Source organism: Armigeres subalbatus, chromosome 2 (genome assembly GCF_024139115.2).
Source record: "Armigeres subalbatus isolate Guangzhou_Male chromosome 2, GZ_Asu_2, whole genome shotgun sequence".
Taxonomy (NCBI): domain Eukaryota; kingdom Metazoa; phylum Arthropoda; class Insecta; order Diptera; family Culicidae; genus Armigeres; species Armigeres subalbatus.
Window position 1 is genome coordinate 387,193,018 of NC_085140.1, and position 22,165 is coordinate 387,215,182.

The following is a 22,165-nucleotide window of genomic DNA, read 5'->3' on the forward strand; positions in this document are numbered from 1 at the left end:
ATCAACAATGTGGGTTGCTACACTTGATCTTTAGATTCTCTAAAAACTACACTACCGCAGCTATAGGAACACCCACGACTATCGGAACTTTTACCCTACATAAAAATAGATTCCATCACAAATGCCCGAGTGCCACTCGCCCAAAAACCCCATAGAGAAGACCTGGCTCGAAAGGATAAACTATCAATTGGTTTCAACTGCGAAAATAATAAGGGGTATATCTCCTGTTATGGCAAATAAAACCATCGAAAATTGTCTTATTTTCGAAGTTATGTGAGGAACATGTCCAAAACTGGAACAGTTACCCTATAACTTTTTTGATTCTTTGCAACAAAAACACTTGCGGTTTTCCGGTACCCGTAACGCTGGGTGTGTTACGGGGTAAGTCCTATTATGGTCACATTGCCAGCTACAGGCACATCCTGACCCAAGAATACCTTCCCAATATCCAACTCCGTGATACTTATTCGTTCTCTCCTAGTAACGGTAATAAGCGTGCCAGGAATAGTAATTCTAATGCTTTTGTCATTTTTGTCAAAGATTGAAATTAAGGACTACACCCACCTTGATTTCTGATAGCAATCTGGACAGAGATTTCAAAAGAAACATGAGTATCACTAGTTACCAGTCTACGAAATATACCGCAGCTGCAGCTATGACATGCTTTCGTGTTTTCATATATTGGTATTATATTTATTTTGTATATTTTATTATACTTATTTTTCATATTTTATACACTTATACACTTTTATACACTTTCATGTTTTATTATTTTTGGGACTTAAAATTTTCATGTTATCATGTTTTAATATTATCATATTTTAATATTTCTTTAAATTTAACATTACACTTTCATGTTTTATGTTTGAATATTTTTAAACTATCATATTTCATATTTTTGAATTTTCATATTTACATAAATTCATGTTTTTACACTTTCATATTATAATGATGCTTTTATGTTTTTACGCTTTCACATTTTTTATACCTGTATATGTTTATATTTTTATACTTTTGTATTTTTAAATTTCAAATTTCATATTTTAATCTTTTGGTGTTTCATATATTTGTATTTTCTTTTTTGATGCTATCATATTTTCATATTGTTATAATTTCTAATATTTAATTTTTATATTTTATTTTTTTATCTTTCTTATATCTTTATATTTTCATGTTTTCGTTTTCATATTTTTGTATTTTTATATTTTTATTATTTAATTTTTTATACTCTCATATTTTCATGTTATATATTCATATTGTCATATTTTCATAATTTTATACTTTTATATCACTTTTTATATTTTCAAATTTTTCAATATTTTCATGCTTTTATGTTTTTATGTGCTCATATTTTTGAATATCATTTTTTTTAAATTTCATGTTTTTCATTTTTTCATTTCCTAATTTTTATACTCTTATTACATTATATTTTTATGTTTCTTATTTTCATATTATAAAATTTTCATATTTTCATGCTTTTATATATTTATATTATTGTATTTTGTACCTTCATATTTTTATGATTTAACATTTTCATAGCCCATTGCAAAACATCCCAAGAAGGGAAACCTCATAATCTGCCATGTAACCTTTATGCAGACGATGTCCTGGCACATAACCTGCTATCTGATACTCATAACATTTTAAATAATAATTAAATTCTTTACAATTTCCAGCTTCTTCTACAAGAGATGCACATCCCGAGTTAACTTCGAATCCTAGTTGATGTTATATTCTACAAATATAAAATTTGTTATAATTTTTTATCATATTGTTATTCATTCCACTACATATTTATATACAACTACCAAAATAAGAACTTAAAAAAACGCGATGCGTATAATACGGTATGTCCACGCATCCTTCAATCACTGTAGATTCGATACACGATACATCTCGAGGAATCATCTCTGCGGCAAACACAATGCAGTGGGCCTGACCGCTTTGACGTAGAGGTGTGCGCCGGTCCGATATTCGTCGGCGGCGGCGTTCGTCACGCCGAAAACCATTTTAGCCGGCGGCGGCGGCGTGAATCGGCGTGGCGATTTTTTCATTACGTTTTTCTAGGATTTATTTTTGCATTTTTCGGATATTTTCAAGACATTAAAAAGAATCTTTGAATTTCACATGAAAAACTAATGAACTTCTCCAGAAAAATCTATAAGTTTTTCCAAAATTTTGAAATATTTTGGAAATCTTTGGAATTACCAGGAGCTCTTTGGAATTCTAAATAAAAATTGTTTGGAATTTTAGCATAAAATTCGTCGTTACCAATTTTCGCATGAGAAACTTCAGAATTTTACAAAAGAATGTTCTTAACTTCTACGGGAAAAACACTGTGGAAATTTACGAAGAATTGTAGTTTCTGTTGAGTATACTTCAGAAATATGCACAGAAAATTATTGATAATTGTAGGAGAGGGCAGTTGGTAGAATAGGTGTTTTACCGTTGGCTTTCTCACTATAGAATAATAAAGATGGCTAGTTTGGCATAACCAACGATAAAGCGGTAAATTCTTAAGAATTTCCGTATGAGACTCTAATGAGTTTTGTTAAGAAAAACTCTCTGGAAATTCTCCGTAAGTTTAACGGAAACTTTATTACCCAAATTTCCCGCAAAGTTCATTCAAAATGTCGAAACGAAAAATTGTACGAACATTATTGGATTTCTACGAGGCAATTCTTTGCTATAGTGAACGTTCGATAACCAGTAATTTATCTCTGCGGTAATGCTTTTAACTGCGATTTCGATAGTTACATCCAGTTTTTCAGGATTATCGGACCGCTGAGCTTCAAAATGATGTCGAAAGTCGACAATGATATGGCTGCATAGCGCTGAACAATCAGGTGCACTTCTATTCTGACGTCCGTCTACGTACAATTGTTTTGCCGTCTAGAATCCGTCACGCAGTTGCCCATCGAACGCCATTTCCGCTAACTGAAACGATAGCATGTTGCAGTTATCGAACGACTAGTGTAATATTGTCCATAAGAAATTCTTAAGAAATTCCATTGGCCGAACTGGTAATTTTGCCGAAAAAGTTGTTTTTCCTAACAGGTCGTTTGGCCGAATAGGTCATTGACCCAAAAATGCGGTTTGGCCGAAATGGTCGTTGGACAAAATGGAAAATTTTTCCGAAAATATCGTTTAGGCCAACAGGTTATACGGCCAAAAGTCAATAGCTGAACGGTTTATTTAATCCAGAAATATCCATCCGTTTTGGCGCTTGACATTTTACGTGGAAAAGGAAATTGTCAAACGACCGTTCGAACAGGAAATTTCAGCAACCTCTCCTACTTTTTTAAGTCGATACTGGACTTTAAGCCAAAAGATATCTAACCCAAATCCCATTGAGGTCCGAATTAGAATGTTTAGCAGAAATTATTCGGATATAACGTCTTTATTTGTAAAATGATCGAATTCAGCCGAACGTCACTTTTCAAGAAAGGTTGCCAAAAAGTACACGGTTAATGGCTCTTTCTGCCAAATGACATTTTTATCAAACGGCATTTTGGTCAAATGATCTGTATTCGGACAAACGCTTTTTCATCCGTCAACGCCATATTCAGCCTAATGACCTGTTAGGGAAACACTGCTCCAGTTCGTTCAAGATCGCGCCGGGGACTAAAGGAACATAAGGTGATGGACTTTCGTGTCTGTTGTTCAACATTGTGCTTAGAAGATTGATGTCATTTGCGAGAGCCGGGTGTAACAACCAGGGGTACGATTTTCAACCAGATCCAGTCAATTTATTTGCTTCGCGGATGACGCGGAACATTGTCGGCCGAACAACTTTGCAAAGGTGGCAGAACTGTACACCCGCCTGAGCAGTGAAACAACAAAAGTTGGGCCTAGCTGGTGGTGAATGCGTCAAAGACAAAGTGATACATGCTTGTGGGCGGAACCGAACGCGACAGAGGCCCGCCTGGGGAAGCAGTGTTACGATGAGGACGGGGATACCTTCGGTGAGGTGGTCGAGGAATTCGTCTACCTCGGATCCCGCGCCACTAACGGCTGACAACAACGTTAGTCGTGAATTACGAAGGCGCATCATCTGTGGAAGTCGGGCCTACTACGGGCTCCAGAAGAAACTTCGGTCGAAAAAGATTCGCCACCGCACCAAATGTGTCATGTGCAAGACGCTTATAAGACCGGTTGTCCTCTACGGACATGAAACATGGACAATGCTCGAGAGGGAGGACTTTGCAAGCACTCAGGGTATTCGAGAGACGGGTGCTAGGACCATCTTTGGCGGTGTGCAGAAGACGGTGTGTTTTTTTTCCAGTAGGGTGGGAATCTCATCCAAGACACCGGTGAGGCTACCGGCGAATGCTGGGGTTTAGCTTATTGCCCAAACCCGCTAAAACCACCCTGTTCACAAACCCTGAGTCCTCACGGAACATGCCTTTTTGCAGCATTACTTTACTGGGAGAGGGTCCGTGCTACTACGCACGCCCACATACTAGCTACCCACTGGCCTTCAAATCAGCCAAACTAGCTACCCACTGGTTCCTCTGCGCCTCTCTCATAACCCAGCTACCCACTAGTTCCGCTACTGTAACCAACTACCGCCTGGTACCATCACCCACTCGAGACTAGCATACCCACTAGTCGGCGCTTATCCGACTACTTCTCAGCGCGCCAATTTCGCGCTGCAAGATGCTGGCAATCAGAATGGTAGCAGCCGAGACCGCGTTCCACTTATCAACCTCTTTCGGCGCATCCTCTGGATAAGATTATCCGGAGTAGTGTCCCCTCCCGCACACCCTCTAGCATTCCGCTTCCACAACATCGATCTGAAACAGAGGACGCATACCGAATGGAAGTAACGTGCATCGGCGAGTTTCATCTCCTCAGCCTTCCCATGTGACTAATCCGATGGGTAAACATACACGCAATCACACAAGCGGCATCCGTGATACCGTACGGTAGGCACTTATCACTCTGAGACACGCTACAGCCTGTGTACGCACTCTCCAGCTTCTGCAGGTTACGTTCATGACGCGCTAAGCGCGCCGGGAAGGCCAAGCTGGACCGCCGTGTCTGAGGGATAGATACTGGCAACCCCAGCTTTCAACCAACCTGCGTCTGCTGGAGCGCACTCCCGAGCTATTGCTGGACATCATCCTGGATAATGCCGCAGCCATGGCTGTCGAAAGCATCTCCTGCGACGGCGTAATCTACGTGACTTCCGAAAGTTCAGTCTATCACGTCGATCAACAGCACCCCGAGGAGCTTCACCTCCCGCTTGGAAATGAGTCTCACAGTCGCCCACGCGAACCAGTGCACTCTCCTGTACACAAAACTTACGGTTTAACGTTAACAACAACCCAACTCTGTTTTGTGATGAGCTAGCCCCAGCTGCCTTGAGCTCCATCCATTCCTCCTACTACAGCGATCGCGCGTGCGGCCGCGAGTAAGTTCCACTTCCTCAATCGACTCTCCATGAAACCTCCAGCGTTATATGTCGTCCCCCTGGCGAAGCCAACGATCTTAACACCTGGGAAACTTCAATCTTAAAACACTATCGTACACGCCAGTGATTCCATAGCACTTTCAGAGCCCAGGATAGATCCCTGAGAGGACTCCTGCGGTGATAGAAGCACTATCCTCCCTTCATCGGTTTCGTATAAGTGTACGCGAATCTGGAAATAGCCTTCCAAAATGCTGTCAAGGCCCACCGGAATGCCCCACCGGAGTAACGAGAGCGCGATGGCGGCATCCCAGCTTGCGCTGTTGAATGCGTTCTTGACGTCGAAGCGTCACTTATCGCACAGAATCGAGTTCCCTCCGCTTGCGTTGTATCCGCTACTTCCGCAGTTTTCACAACCGAGTTGATAGCATCCACCGTGGACCTACCCTTACGAAAAGCCCAAACTTCGATTTGCTTGACGAGGCCGTTCATTACGCTTCGGTGTACAGGTGTAAGCCTGTTGAGGATAATCCCTCTCAAGCAACTTCCTGTCGGTGTCCAGTAGGCGAAGATTGGTCTGTACGCCGATGGGTCACCTGGTGGTTTCCAGGCTTCGGCAACCCAGCACCAGCACTGTCTCTCTTCCACCTATCAGGAAACTGCGCTCGTCAGGCATCTACTGCATGGCTCTGTTGTCCTGAACATATATCCGGGTTGTAGCCATGATCGCTGCCTTCAGAGCGAGGTTTGGAACTCCGTCGGAGCCCCGAGCTTTGTTCCGTGTCTAAGGTTCGGGCCACCTGCAAGCAACTCTTCGTTCGTCACCGCTGCCGCTTCAGCCACTTCCCGGCACTCGCGTTCTGCGGCGGTGCTGGTGGTATGGGAGGTTGTGGCATGGGACGGGAAGAACCTCGATAATGCGATTCAACCCCCTTTCCCGGCGACCGTTCAGGGCGCCAGCCCCCTCTGGTCTTCGCCATTTGCACTATCCTGTGAGGCATCGCCCCAGGGATTAGCATTGGCTGGTTCCAGGCACGCTAGGTTGCTCAAAACACTTCCTCTTACACTGCTACTGATGGCGCTTGTTGAGGGCCAAGGAGCTTCGCAGCTTTGAACGTCAAAGCGGCGTTCCATCACCTCAACTACTCAGAGCGAGCTCTCTGCATCCTTCGCTTCTAGCCCCTGAGGCAGGTTGTGACCGAAGGTCTGCGATTGCCTACACTCCACCGAGGTATGCTGGAGGTCTACCGTTCCCTCGGTGGTGCCCTCCTCTGCATACTGGCATCACTGCTCACACAGTGACAGGACATGGCTGTCAGTGCGTCCCCTATAAGACATCGGTGTTACCCTCCAGTCCAGCGCCGCGGTAGAATACTTCGCTGTCGAAGCTTTGGGCCTTCCACCCCCGGACCTGACGAAGGGGTTTCTCAACCTCGACTGCTGCACACCACAGCAGCTGATCACGTAGCGGATGGATGGCTGGGTGGTCGGCGCTGTGGGTCGTAACCGCTTCGTCGACCCTCCAGTTTCAGTCCCCCAGCTGGGCTGGGGCTACAGAACGTAACGTCAATGAACGGCTCCACCGAACCGTTCCCTGCCGGAACGTGCTGGTTGAAACCGTCGTGGCTGCCCGACACTCAATAACGCTAGAGCTTCCTCTGGCGAAAGCTTGACCTCTCTGATTGGTTGCAGCGGCTTCCCCACCTCCACCGCCCAAGCATTGGAAGTCCCCCGCTAGAGACAACTTCCGGCGCACATTCCGGCCTACAGGTCCGGACGATAACCTGTATCGACCATCCGGGTGAATTGCTCTATTGGCCACCGTGGTGGGGCATAGCAGCTACAATAGAACACCCCGTTGATCTTAGCTATGGCGACACCTTCGACGAGGTGTGTGTACGACCTCTTGGACCGGAAACCGGCCCGTTGTGCAGATCGCCGCCATCTTGAGTCGTCAGCGACCCAGTTCCATTATTGACAGGGACACGGTACGGATCTGCAAGAATAGCGCCGTCGGTCTCTGACTGAGAGACCGACTGCCACAGCAGCTGCTGGGCAGTAGCACAATGGTTAAGATTTAGCTGTGCTACCCGCACGGCGATTTCTTATTGCCACCACCGAAGGGACAAGTAGGTCCACCCATAACATGGTTACGGGCTTGCTTCCTACTAGCGCAGATAAGGCACCTTGGTGCTTTATCGCAGGCCTGCGCAAAAGTCCCTCCTCTCCACAACGACGACACAGGTTACTTCGATCCGGCCCCTTGCACTCCCATGACTTGTGACCAGATTCGAAGCACCTAAACACTTTTCGACTAAAGGTGGCTGGAATACGCTTACTGGGCATATTGACCATCCAACCTTCAGTTTCCCGACCGCCAGGACCTTTTTGGCGTCCGCTACCGGTAACTTGAACCAAGCTACCTGCGTGCCAAAAGGTCCACCTCTAAGACGAATAGAAGACCGCTCGACTTCTATATCGCACTGTACCTTTAAAGACGAAAATAGGGTCCTCCCTTGCCTCGGTGACTTCATCCAGCTGTTTACACCGGAGGAGTCACCTCGGTGCCCAGAGACCTCACTTCCACTCCCTCACCCAGGACCTCCTGGGCCAACCTCTTATAGGCGGTACCGCTCGCCTTTGCTCCACGCTTCAGCACCAAGATCAGTTCGCCTGCCTTGGTGCGTCCTGACGCTCGCACGTCCTCACCCAGTGTCGAAAGTTTTTCGGCACCTGCATGGTTCTTAAGAACGTCGGCGTACCTCTCTTTGTCGGTCTTGACCAACAAGGCTTCGCCTCTGTCCTAAGTTTCCTTGCAGGGGTGAGGACCCTCTCCCTCCTCTTAGATCTGCTAACGAGCTGCCAGGGATTTTCGGTCCGCTGAGCAGTCGTCGCAGGTTAACTACCATCACCCCTTGGGTTTAGTAGCCTGGGCCCGCACCGTTGCCCTTCCCTCGTGGTTTCGCCTGATTGGGTGCCCTCACTCGACGATCGGGCGCCCTATCGGACTCGACCGTATCACTGTCCGTAACAGTATTAAGGCGCCGCTTAACGTTACCGGACCGACCCTCTGACTGCTGCCGGGCGCGTTCGGAGCGCGCCGCAGTCCCTCCCTCGCCGACACTCAGGGTGGTACCAATCACCTCTTGCGTCGAAGCCTTCCTCCAAGGAAGGAGAAGGGTCCTGCCCCTTCTTGCTTCCAACCTCCCCTCCCCTGGTGAGCGTGCCATGTTCGCGTTTACCGCTTGAACCGACTGTCAAAGTACCCAGAAGTTTCTGTTTCAGATCCTTGCTGATATTATTTCGACCGCTCGTGAACTCGATGATCTCATCGAGCTGGCAGCGACTAACCGGATACCGGTTAGAGAGGCTCGCCTGGTGTGTTGACTACCTGAGCATCGCTCTGGCTGTCAACCCCTCCCGCTGGGGTAGTGCTGGTCCCGTGCAAACCAGCTGCTGCCTCAACACCATTCTCCTCCCCTAGTGAGAGGAGACCTCATGAACCCTACTTGCGAAGGGGTCTCCCGTTACGCCTACGGCGCCCCTACCTCTTGAAACTGGAGTAGACGCATAGCTCATGGGTCCCCTTGCAGCTGCCATCGAATCCTACTGAAGTAGTCGCCTCTATGATCTCATGGTTGTCTATGCTTGCAAGCAAGCAGGAGGCCATGCGTGAGTTGACACTTTCGTGTTCAGAGCCAGATCGGCGTTAGTCAGGGAGTTCATCTGAGCCTACTTCCGTCTGGTCACCAACCAGACAGCAGGGTGGACAGCGTGCCCGCAAGGCCCGCCACGGTTTTATGGGACGCGAAGGCAGCCTTGCCATTAGCCCAACCCGCCGTTTCCGAGTCGGTTTCACCCGGCTCTACTAAGGGAGTAGAATGACTCGGCTGTCAGCCCCTCGCAATACACAATATAACAATATACAAAACACACAACCTTTAACACGCCTGCCATAACCGTAATTTGAGACTTAAATGGCAGCCTAAGTCTCAATGCGCTACCGCGCTCCCTCGTTTGTAGTCCATTTAGCCGCCCTGGCCTTCAACTGCCGTTGATACGCTATCGTTTCCAGCGAGCACCGCGCGGATAGGCGAACTACGCTGCCCGCCAAGACGGTGTGTGGCGGCGAAGAATGAACCATGAGCTCGCCCAACTCTACGGCGAACCCAGTATCCAGAAGGTAGCTAAAGCCGGAAGGGTACGATGGGCAGGACATGTTGCAAGAATGCCGGACAGCAACCCTGCAAAGATGGTGTTCGCTTCCGATCCGGCAGGTACGAGACGGCGTGGAGCGCAGCGAGCGAGATGGGCAGACCAGGTGCAGAACGACTTGGCGAGCGTGGGGCGTATCCGAGGATGGAGAGATGCGGCCTCGAACCGTGCATTGTGGCGTCAAATTGTTGATTCAGTGTTATCTGTTTAGATGTTAACTAAATAAATGAAATGACCTGTTAGGATAAACATTTTTTTACAACTCCGGCCAAATTTTCCTTTTGGCTGTACATTGCTTTCGGTCAAATTACATTTTCGGTCAAACCAGTTTTGACCTGATAACAGTTTCCGTTAAACGTTTGGTTTTGCTAAATGGTACCTGGTTAGATGTCTTTTGGCCTAGAGGCCAGTATCGACTTAAAAATAGAGAGGCCATGGAATTTTACTTTTGGTTTTTATGGAATTTTGTTCAATGGTCATTTCATTGACAAAAAGGCCATTCATAAACAAATGGCCATTTCTGACCATATTACCCGTTCAGTACGAGGTTCAGTCATTGAAATTTGGCCGTATGACCAAATGACATTTTCGGCCAAATGGCCCATTCTGTCAAAAAACTATTTCTGCTAAAAGGCATTTTTAACCAACGATCGTTTCGACCGGACAACCTGTTAGGGAAACGGCTTTTCGGCCAAATTACCAGTTCTGCCGTCTGGCGTAGGGTTTTAGAACCGGGAGTACCGGTACCGGAATTCCCGGGAATACCGACCAATTTTCGGTACCGAAATACCGGTACTGGCTTAATGAAAGTACCGGTATTTTCGGTACTAAGGAAAAAGTTTTGGTTAAAACTTCCGATGGTTAAAACCTCATTTTTGAATGCAGCAGCTAGTAAGAAAGATATAATTTTTTTTCTAAAATTTCAAATACCTGACAATAGAGGTAATAAACTATAGAGGACGATTGTCGCTGCGGTTCCTTTGTTATCGTCCCCAAACATGTTGGCTACCTATCTGTCAAAACGTACTCATTATTCCCTCGTTGACATTTAGTGCCCTATCCTTACCAGCAAGAGATGTTTCGCCAGTAAACGACAGCGACAATCAGTTAGGACAAACGTCAGGCGTCCGATGACGTACCTCAAGACAATCAAACCGCAACGACATCGTCACATCCAAAAAATCGTCACACTTCATCAGTATTTTTCCAAATCGTTCCCGCTTGAGGCAAGAGTGTTCCTGTAAGTTCGATTACTGCACCAGGATTCGTAAAGATTGTAAGACAAAAGTTAACTTACAATGACTCAGAAAAAGCTGAAAGGAAAATACTTGTTAATGCTTCATGATTCAATAGCAACAGTTCGCCCTACTTCTGTAGACTCAGTAAGAGCTTTCTCTGTTTCTGGAAGCTTCGCTACTAAAATACGATCCCGTATGACTGAAGAAACATTGAATATGCTGTGCGTTTTGAAGACAAGTGTTGAATATATACAAAGCAATGAATAAAGTTTGAATCGTTACCATTAAATCCTGTATTTTTATTGATTTTAATGATTTTCGAAAAAAAATCTTCCAGTACCGGTATTTTCCCGGTACTCCCGGTACTGAGGGGCTCAGTACCGTATTACCGGGACTCACCAAAAAGGGTCGGTACTAAAAACCCTAGTCTGGCGCTTTCGGTCAATGGAACTTACCAAGAATTTCAAATCGAAAATGGAAAAAAAATTTCCGATTGTGCTATGCCGAACTAGCCGTTTAGTGATGAGCTCGCAGGGAGAAATCACTCTAATAAAGGATGAAAACTAACCATCTTACAATTAATTGCGTATTATTCGGCAACTCGGCCGTACGAAAAACATTTTTTTTTGTTGAACATCTTGGCTGTGCACATGCACAGCACATGTTTCGAAATGGACAAATTGATATGAAATTTGTGAAAAAGAATCCACGTGTCTTGAAAGGACTCGAACCCGCAACCTCCTACTTCTTAACCGTCTAATTTAATCTAGAATGGGGAAGTCAACGTTTAAGCATCTCTTTTCCCAGTCACAATTTTCTGTATGAATTTCAAAGAATACTCAACTGAAACTCAAAAGGAACTTTCCGTGGATATTCCGAATATTTTCCTGTAGAAAATTGGTACATCTTCTTGTGAAAACTCTGAAGAGATTCTCATGTAAATTCCAAACAATTTTCCTTAGTAAATCCAAAGAGCTCCTCTTGTTAATTTCAAAGAGTTCTTGCGCTTAGTTTCATAGGGGCGTAACTGTATTGATCGATTTTTGTTCGTCGATGTTTTCTTTTTATTATTGTATTGAATTGCGCTAGTTTGTCGATGATTTAATAGTTTGGTGTGATGAAGGATGATTGTATCTTACACCAGAATCAATAATCACGGTTGTAGCTTTTGAAACAATTAAGTATTTTTACATTTGTTCAACTTTCCCAGCATTTATATAAACACAGCTGATCATAAGACGAATCGATTTGTGAGGAAATCCTGCAAATCGGTCCATTCGTTCATGTGTTATATTGCCTCAAAGAAAATGTGATCTCATTTTTATAAAAAGAGATGATCAATACAGCCGAACGATACTTTCGACCGAATGTCCATTTCGGCCAAATGACCCTATCGACCAAACGACTATTTCGGCCGAAGGACATATTCACGATTTTTCAGCCAAAGGAACTGTTTGGCCAAATGACATTTCGGTTAAACGACATATTCGGCCTAACAACGTTCAACAAAACAACAAAAGGTGGGGGTGTTTTATGGTGTTTTATTTGAGGGTTCGAAAAAAAAATTTCTTCAAATAATTTTATCTCTGGGGGTTTTATGTCCAAAACCACCCCCGTGGCTACGCCACTAGTGGGGCTTATGAAACTGGCAAATGTAGCTTCTGGAAATACGGAAGAAATTCCTCGTGGATTTTTTAGAGCAATACCAAGAAACTGATTGTCTGATAAATAATCAAAGAAATTACTACAAAAACTTAGAATATAGATTGCGATGATTTTTTCTTCCATTAATTAATTTTACTTCCACTAATTAAATTAAAGTCAGATCATCAATCTCTACCCATCTTATTCAGTAAAGTAAAAGGAAGAGAGGAAGACAACATATTTTACAACCGTGTAACATTTCCCCTATGACGCCCGCAAATAAATATTAACTGAAATTAATAGTTTTGAAAAAAAAAAAATCCTTGAGGAAGCCATTAAAAAGTATTTGGAGAATATCATAATGGATTTTTTCATTGGATCTTCTGGAGGAATTCTTAGGAAGTGAGAATATCCAGAAAATGTGTGTACTGTCAATACATTGCGCGACGTCATTCAGAAGGGCTGCACTGCAAAGTTACCAACGCAATTTTATAATTGCCCCACCTCTTGATCCAGATAAGCAACCAGGAACTACAATCTCGAAATGATTGTTTTGCTACAAAACTAGGTCCAAAATTTAATGATAGCGCTCTTATCACATGACGCTATATTTGGTGGGTATATGAGCTAGCAGATTAGTCAACTTAGCGGTTCTGGTAGCAGATAGTGATGCATATTGGCATTACAAAATCAAAGCAGAATCCATTAGTTACCTATTGATTTATTCACTACCTTTTTATTTTTGAATTTGTGACATAATATGAAATGAAAGTTCTCCGTTATTCAAATTGCCTACTATACAAAGGGTAGCATGCTTGAATTTATTCAATTTATTTGGTAAACGCAATGGAATTTGCCCAAAAAGTTGATGAACCCAGCGTCTCCATCAGTTTTGTATACTTTGTGATGATGAACATGTTTGAAACTCTGTCTCTGTATGAGGCCCATGTTCTTCTTATGAATACTCGCGGGACAATGTGTTCAAAATTACTTGATAATCAACCTCATGTGAAGAAAATATAAAAATTACTTTATGTGTTTCAGGAAAACTAGCAACGAGCCCCGGTCAGAAAATCAGTCAGAGTGAGACCGAATAATCTCGTTATGTTTTCAATAATTCAACAAACGGCAGTTACCGGTCGATTTCTGGTTCTGGGCTGGGTATAATTTTTTTGTCGTTTTATTTGTTTGAATTCACTAAAAAAAAATACCTCTATTGACAGGCCGTTTGAAAAAAACGTGAGCTATGCTATACCGTTTGTAATCCACATTCGTAGAATTTCATTCAATAGAAAGCATTACTCATCGAGGTGAATTTTTATAAAATATAGTTGCGCGAATACAATGCAAAACCATACTGAAGGTGGGTGGATTCGACTCCCGGTTCAGTGTAGCAAATTTTCTTGACATCCGACAATATAAATGCTTTCGTCTGTGCGTGATATTTTGTTTTCCTCTTTAAACTAATCGTCATGACAAATCGCGCCAAATTCACGCCAGGAAGTTGTAAACATACCAATACTGCTACGACTGCCACGCGGAACTCACCCGGAAAGCACATGGTCTCAGAATCATACCACACATCACCGATGTCTGTATTCTACGCGACCAGCACTCAATTATTATTGCTGTTTGTTGCCATGCTGCTTTACTATGTTGCTATGTTCACACGTTGTTGTGCCTGCATACACGTTGGCTTTATGCTATCATCCTTCTTGATACGAAGACATGGAAAATGCGACCGACCAGCATGAAACCAACACTTGTTAGCCATTCAATGGTTAAGAATTCAGAGAAACGGTGAGAACCCCTCAAGTCAATTTTCATCTTTCGTCTTTCTGACGATCTTCAAGTCGGAGAAAAATGCAAACGATGACGTTCACAATGTATTTACGTGCCATTCGAGGAAAACTGGTCAACATTCGACTCGCTTCGTCGTTGCTGCCATGGATGTAAATTTTCTCAATCAAACCCACCGCGGTGTGTCATGTCAGGAATTTTGCAACAAACGGTGCGACAGATGACGGTCCGCTGACTAATTTTCGTACGGCTCGACGGTATAAATGGCCGCTAATTGGGGGGTGACTAATATCAAAATTATTATAAAGAGCATTTACTTTTCCGTACGACTGCCAATGAACACCCACCTGGGACGACGTCTACGGCGACGACGGGTCACGAATTCGTCCTTCGCCAAATTAGCAGCTCTGTTGACGAGTTGGAATTTTCCGCAGTTCGTGGGCACATTTTATTCGAACGTAACTTCCATATTATTGAACAGGATGGTCATAACATTTTGAACTTTATATGCTGTTAGAGCGAATAAATTGGTTACGCGAAAACGAGTGAACTAATTCGGTAAGGCTTACTTGCAATACAAGAGCACAATTTTAAGCACAGAATGGAACTGTGGGGTATGTCAGAGCCGAGTAATATGCTCTCAGCAGTTGAGCACGTAAACGACTGTCAACAAACGGGGAGCTGGGCGCGAGACGTCGATGGTCGGGCTTTCCTTTGTGCCCTGCTGATTCATGATGTATGACACAAAAGGCATCAAGACAGGACGAATTGTATCGGGAGAGACCTACAACATCCGTCATGTGAACATGAATACATATAAGAAGATGCGATGAGAAGATTGGTGACAATGGGTGCGAATAATCAGTACCTTTATGTATCAAAAGAAACAATTAGGGTTACTGCTCCTGGACTTACATATCTTATATAACAGTTAAAATATATGTCGTACTAATTTTGTAAGTACTGTAAGTACAGTCAATTTAGTAGTTTAACAAATTTAGTTATAGCAACTTTTCATACTCGTGTTGGTCATCATATATGATTATTCTATGACAAATGTGTTACTCGGGCTACTTTGACACCTGAAAAAATCTCGAATGAAAATAATCATCGTCTTGTCTTCTTGTCTCTGTCTTTTTGTTCCGTATACCAAGAAGCTCTGGCCATCCAGAAGTTGCGCCCTGGCAGGGATTGAATTCAAAAGAGAATGAAAAAGTCTCACCTTATCATCTCTGTATACATATACGATAGGGTTTCTTACCCCATTCACGGCCTAACATGCATACGACTGCATTATTTAATTGATATTTATGACAGGAAGCAACTTTTCCTGAATTTTGTGGGCCGTGCAATACTGCAATGGGGTTCACTTTTGCTTAAAACATAGCTATTCTTGCTAAACATTGTTTGAAAAAGCTTTTATTTGATTTAAATCAACGAGGTGCAGCACTCATTTCAGTCATAGCGATTTTATTTCCGGCACACTTCAAACCAGTTCTCGGCCTAAGCAAAATTTCACTCAATCTCTCAACATCTTACTCACATTTTCTCTCGGAACGGTAGAAAATGAGACGTAAACAAACATATGCACGTTCTACGACAACATGTTGCCAGATGGTATTATTTATAATAATTTTTATTTGGTTGAAAAGATATATTCACTCATCCAAATTCCTTCTAAACACTAAAAAAACTATATTTTTTCACTTATTGAAATCGAGAGAATTATAAATAACATGATAGCGTCAACGTATTAGACAGTTTTCCTTTTAACGATAAAGGATTATTTTCATACCAAAAAAGACTCCTGACCTTTTGGCAGCACGGTGCAGCTAGAAGTTCTTGGGCCGAGGTGACTTTTTGTTCGGTTTGAGGATACATTTTTTAATGTATTCTAATATGTTTATATAAGTTCTAGTGATACGAACAAATAGTAAAAATTGAAGTGCTTAAGTTTAGAATTATTGTGTGGTGATTAACAGCTTCATGCAATGATTGTATCCAGAACTGTGATGATTTTCAGGTAGGTGTTTATATGATGATACCGTTTTGTAAAAGTGGAAAAACTCACGTCGGTGCGAATGTTCGGAATCTACATTTTTATTTTCTATAATTGGATCAATTAGGAGTGAAATAAAAGGTTGAAGAATATTGAGTATTGTGCGAAATACAAAGGAGATTTTTTTTTAAATTTGTCAATAATAAACCTACGGCTTCCAAACAGTATAAATCCTTAGTTTTCTGTGTAGTGAGCCGGGAATCGGGTCCATAGGCCCAAGTAGTGATTCACCGAGAATAAAGCGCGAATCATCACTTCGCTGTGGGGGCTGCCTATGTGATTATGTCTTTTCGTACTTGTATACAAGTTTGATAAATTTGCTATCATGGATTGTTATGATTCAGAACAGTTTTTGTCTTTTTTATCGTTGTTCGTTATCTATTGAGAGCGATTTCTGCAAATCCTGCTCCCTGAGGAACCATAGTACGATTACGATGAGTGTTTCGGTCTATGTCTCTCCCCTAATAATTATTAATAATAAGATGATATCGACTGTAAAATATTGTATAAAATATTGTAACTAAACTGTAACTAAAGAAGTGCGACTTCGCAAAGTGTCATACACGACTGAGCCTACTAAATAAATGAACTAGTTATAAAAAACCATCGATATCATCTGAAAGTAATTCTACATTACATTCTGGTTTGGAATATTTTTTTAGCATGAAAATAAAACTGCGTAAAAAGCGTCTCCAGTGTATATACAATTCCACATATGTATATGAACATTGTTATCCCTTCCGATATTCGCTTCTACGATTTTAAATGAGCCTACCTTATTACGATGTGGCATTTTCTTTGCCTCATATGTGAGCTTCGTCGTTCCTTTTTCTGAGCCTTCCAGACTGTGGAACGCCTTTTCGCGTGTGCAATAATCCTCTGCTGGCAGCAGTGTGACGTGGAAACAAACATTCAATGACAGTCAAAGAGTTATATTTGCATCGGCCGTGAAAATGACACCCAACAATATCGTATTTCGGGACTGATTTGCGATTTGGGCGTAACTTATTTTGTAAACAAAGATTGGAAGGCAAATTCAGGGAAACCCACGATATGTATCTGATAGAATGAGCTTTCCTCTCTCAGGTAAGGGAATTAGTTTTGTGGAAAAGCATTTAAATTCTCCGGAATCTTTGAAACAATGTTTGTTTACAAAATAAGCTACGCCCAAATCGCAAATTGGTCCCGATTTGTGCTTTATATCGTCGAGGGTCTATTTGGGTCACGGAGCGGGAGGCTTATTGTTTCCACATAACGTTCCTGAGCCGTACGTAAGCCACTAATGAGAAGCTTACGGTAAAATGTCAGTTTTATAAGGATTCTTAAGATCAACTTTTCGCGAAACATTCGATTGAATTAGAATGAATGATTTTGCTGTAAGGTCGATCTATTTACAATTGAAACCCTGCGGTTGAAATTGATTGGAAAATTGAAGTGCGTTCTTGGGCGAGTGCGAAGGTTCGCACTACTGAAGGAGGCCAAACTCCGAAAGTTAGACAGCGATTGATGAGTTCGGTGAACTTTCCCGATGTAGCTTATTCCAGAACATGGCGAACACAAACTTTAAATCGAATAAACTTTAATTGGGTCATTAATTTCTTTGGAAGAGTTTCCACTTAACAGACAGCTGCAATCAAAATAGAAATAGTGCTCCGCAAGGATTTTGTATTGGATTGTTATCAAGGTACTATAAGCATGTTGTTATCCTCTTCAACTTATTATGCAGCAATGAGGCACTGGAAAGGGCATAATCAGAATAAATATTAAGCTTCTAAATTAGCGAATTTTTGTTATCCGAACGGCTAATGGCGAACGAATCGTTGTCTAGACAGCGAGTAAAACAAAACGATGTCCTTTCTAGGAACTGACATCGAGAATTTTCACTGCTGTCTGATTGAATGTGATGAATTTTACAATTGCACCTACAACAGGCAACCCTTTCGAAATACCTAACGGTGTGGTGCAATTGAACTGCAAAAGGCTCAACCTGTCTGGTTCGTTAACCTAGTTTTGCTTACCATTAGCAACTTGGTGATGCAAAGTATTTTACTTCTGCTGTGGAGATTCCACCAAGAACGAAACCAAGTTTATTGGGAAATTCAGAGAAAATGGTCAGAAAAAGTATGAAATTCGATACGTTTTCATTTTTATTTGAATATAATTTTGTACACGGTGGGTTGGGAAACGGATTATATAACAATAATTCATCATGCTTTAAGAGTTATTAACAAAATATGGGTAAAACAAATTTATAAAGTTAATGTTTAGCGCGAGTGGTATTGCATTTAAATTGTATTTGGCGGTTTTTGAACTATATTCCAACCGCTTGAATATGCTTTTTCCATTGCATTCTATAACACTAGAGAAAGGCACTATCAACGGCTAGGTGATTGCATTCGTACGCCCTTCTTTTAAAATGCTGAAAAATCATACTTTGTTGAATGAATGTACAAAGTTTCATTCAAATCAAATCCTTTCGATTTTGGTCGATCGGTCATATGGTATGGGAATGCCTAATCACAGCTCTGACCTTTCAACAACCTTTTGTAACACCTTTTGGGTGTTACTTTTTTGGGTTACAGGTGATTTTTTTCTCGGTAGAATAAACAAAAATGCTTTGATACGGTCTATAAATAACGAAACGTTGCAACAACGTCTATGCACATAACATTATTGGTAGGATGGGGGGTGTAAAAAAAAAACATTCAACAATACGTAATAAAAGGAAGCTATTTATTTATAGCACTTGAAGGTAAGCAGCCAGTGAAAAAAACTTTGTAAAGCATATAGCTAACCATAGAGCACGGACGATATTTTACTGCATGATTGGCATCGGATCCTTCAATCCAGGTGGAATATGGAACACCAAGCTTGGCACGAACAACTACTGAATTTTACTGGAGGTGTGTATTGCAGCATAAGCATAAAGTTCGTTGACTCATGCAGATTAGGATGCTAGAATGCATTCACACGCTATTTGTAGCGAGTTTTTTTTCGACATGGTAAATGAAAAATGCAACGAAAACTGGCAGGCATCAAAAGGGGCTAAGCAAAAATTTAAAACATTTTGAGTTAACGAAATCATTGCATCAATCATTTCCTAACATACAGTTCTGTAGCTACCTAAAGCTTATTTGCATCATGTTTCATGCTAGCTTCAATTTATAATAATTAACGAAGGCACCTGCCATCACCATTATCAAAATCTATAGTTATAATATCTATGTTAGAAACACTAAACTTAAATCATTAACCAGCGCTTCATAAACCTCATCGTCCTCACGCGACACTGTAGTTTTGCTTCCCAATGCTCTTTTTTCCTAGCTCCTTTGAAATATACCGTCGTCGACCTTCTTCCTACTTCAATGAATTGAAACGCAAACAAAGTACGAACTGGATCAAGGATAACGCTTTTATCAAACGTGTTGAAGCGACAACAAACCCGAACCTGCGATTGCACCAGGTCGGTGACAAAACCCGGAGTGGAGTTCACTGTCGTCATGTTTATTGGTGACACAGAGTTAGTTGGAAGCGTGGAAAAAATGTCACGTCCGGAAGTTATCGTTCTCACACCAACGGAAGGCGAAATTGTATAAAGACAGGAGGTAGGTTTTTGTCACGCAAAAAGAATATTTCACAACGCGCGTAAAAATCCAACACAACTAATTTTGCGTAGGAGTAAATTTAATACAAGAATTGTTGAGCTGGCTAGATTTATGATTATGTTTTGAATTGGGGGTCCGCGATGTTAGGCATAGGTACCTTAGGCATAATGGACGATAATTCAGCCTTCTTTATGTCTTGGGCTGTTCTTTGGAACATTTTATGTCTAACGTCCATTATGCCTCACGAGGTGTAACACAAACTCGTGAAAAAAGACAATTCACGACGAAGATGAAATGACCATAAAATGCGTCTGGCACCTTCATACTGCTGAAAACGGACGATTACGACAGATCGGATGTATAGTCGGTGTGTCGAGCAACAACCTGGTGAAAATAAGTCTCGAAAATGATACGACTGAAACAAGAATACGATGCCTACGACCAAGTGGAATGAGACTTTTACGCACTGCACAGGCCGTTTCGGACCTTACTTGAAAGTAAATAATAATGTATTGAATTTATAAATTAATATCTGTGATATTAATGTATTAGCATTAGCATTGAGCAATTCGCACACATTCGTAGGTGATTTGGGACTAATTACTATCTCTTAGATGAAAGCAATGCACTCTATAATAGACGAGAGCTGTCCTGGTCACGTCCTTGCGAATACTGAGGAAGGTAAGTTGGATACCTACTTAAGAAAGATGCGGTGAACTCTATGACCTCTCATTGGTGCAACGGGAGGCTTTTTGGAATTGGTAGTATGGAAGGTTATAACAGTAGGAATCGTTTTGGTAGAACATGAAACACAGAAAGAACTAAGATAGAAATACAAAGTAGGAAAGGGTTGAGCCTGGAATTGAGCCCATGATCTCCTGCTTATAAGCCAGAAGCGGTGACCACCGAGCTCGTCAATATCTGTAATATCAGGGTATACTCCGTTAGGCATAAGTACGTTACGCATAAGGATGATAAGCATAATGAACGTTAGGCATAATGGACATTAGGCATAAAATTACCCAAAGGACAGCCTATGATAAAAATAATCAGCATTATGCCAAATGTCCATTATGCCTATACGTTCGTTATGCCTAATGTCCATCATGCCTAACGTCGTGGACCCTTCATATATGAATAAATATGACAAAATTTATGTAAACACGAAATACCTGGTAATCAAAAATAACGATAGGATGACATAGAAGGATTTTAAGACCATACGTACCTGAAAAAATAAAATGAAAATATATTAGATAAGTATTGTAAAGCTGAGCTAACATTTTAAAACTGAAACACAGTTAAATAATTTGAATTTTAGTTATTTATAGATGAATTGAATATATATATATATATATATATATATATATATATTAGTGTGGTTCAAAAAATCGATTTTGCTCCACAGCGCTCATCTGATTCTTTACCATATTCTGAGTGTCCTCTGAAAAATTTGAGCTCATTTGGATTAAAACTGATTTAGCACAAGCGATTTCAAGCTTGCATGCAAATTAGTATGGGAAAATTATTTTTCAGTGTACTGTTTATGAAGCTTCCCCATTAAGCGCATGTTAAAAGAAAACCTACATAGCTAAAAGGAATACTCAACATCTTTCACTCAGTGAAAACCGCATCTTAATTGATCGTTTCAATAATTAGTAATCGAATTTAATCTATACCATGGTTTTCTGGAGCTAATTGCATAACTCATCAACAGGCAACATTGCTGCTCGTGGCGCGAAAGATAGCACACACAAATTCAGGCTACTATGTTGCACTGCACAATTCAGTGATGCCCTCAAAGAAGTTTAACGATCATGACTAAAGATTCGCAACCTGTATTAAAATCGATTACTAATTACTGGGGCGATCAATCAACATGCGGTTTTCGTTGGGTGAAAGCTGTTGAGTATTCCTTTTAGCTATGTAGGTTTTCTTTTAACCTGCGCCTAATGCGGAAGCGTCATTTACAGTATACTGAAAAAATAAATTTCCCCATACTAATTTGCATGCAAACTTGAAATCGCTTGTGCTAAATCAGTTTTAATCCAAATGAGCTCAAACTTTCAGGGGACACTCAGAATATGATAAATAATCAGATAAGCACTGTGGAGCAAAATCGATTTTTTGAACCACCCTAATATATATCATGAAACTACTAGTAATTTTGAATCAAGGAATCTGAAAAATA

General features: G+C 41.7%; 1 protein-coding gene across 9 annotated transcripts in view; it reads right to left on the reverse strand.

Annotated features, from left to right (window-relative positions):
- Positions 1 to 22,165, reverse strand: part of LOC134213183 (tubulin monoglutamylase TTLL4) — a 115,508-nt gene that overhangs the window by 63,314 nt on the left and 30,029 nt on the right. Inside the window, exon 1 of one of the 9 annotated variants that reach the window (XM_062691886.1) lies at positions 14,658 to 14,682. The exons of the other annotated variants lie outside the window; for them this stretch is intronic. The gene's annotated coding sequence lies outside the window, so the exon portion shown is untranslated. Of the gene's footprint in view, positions 1 to 14,657; positions 14,683 to 22,165 lie in introns of those variants that run through there. 9 annotated transcript variants of the gene reach the window in all.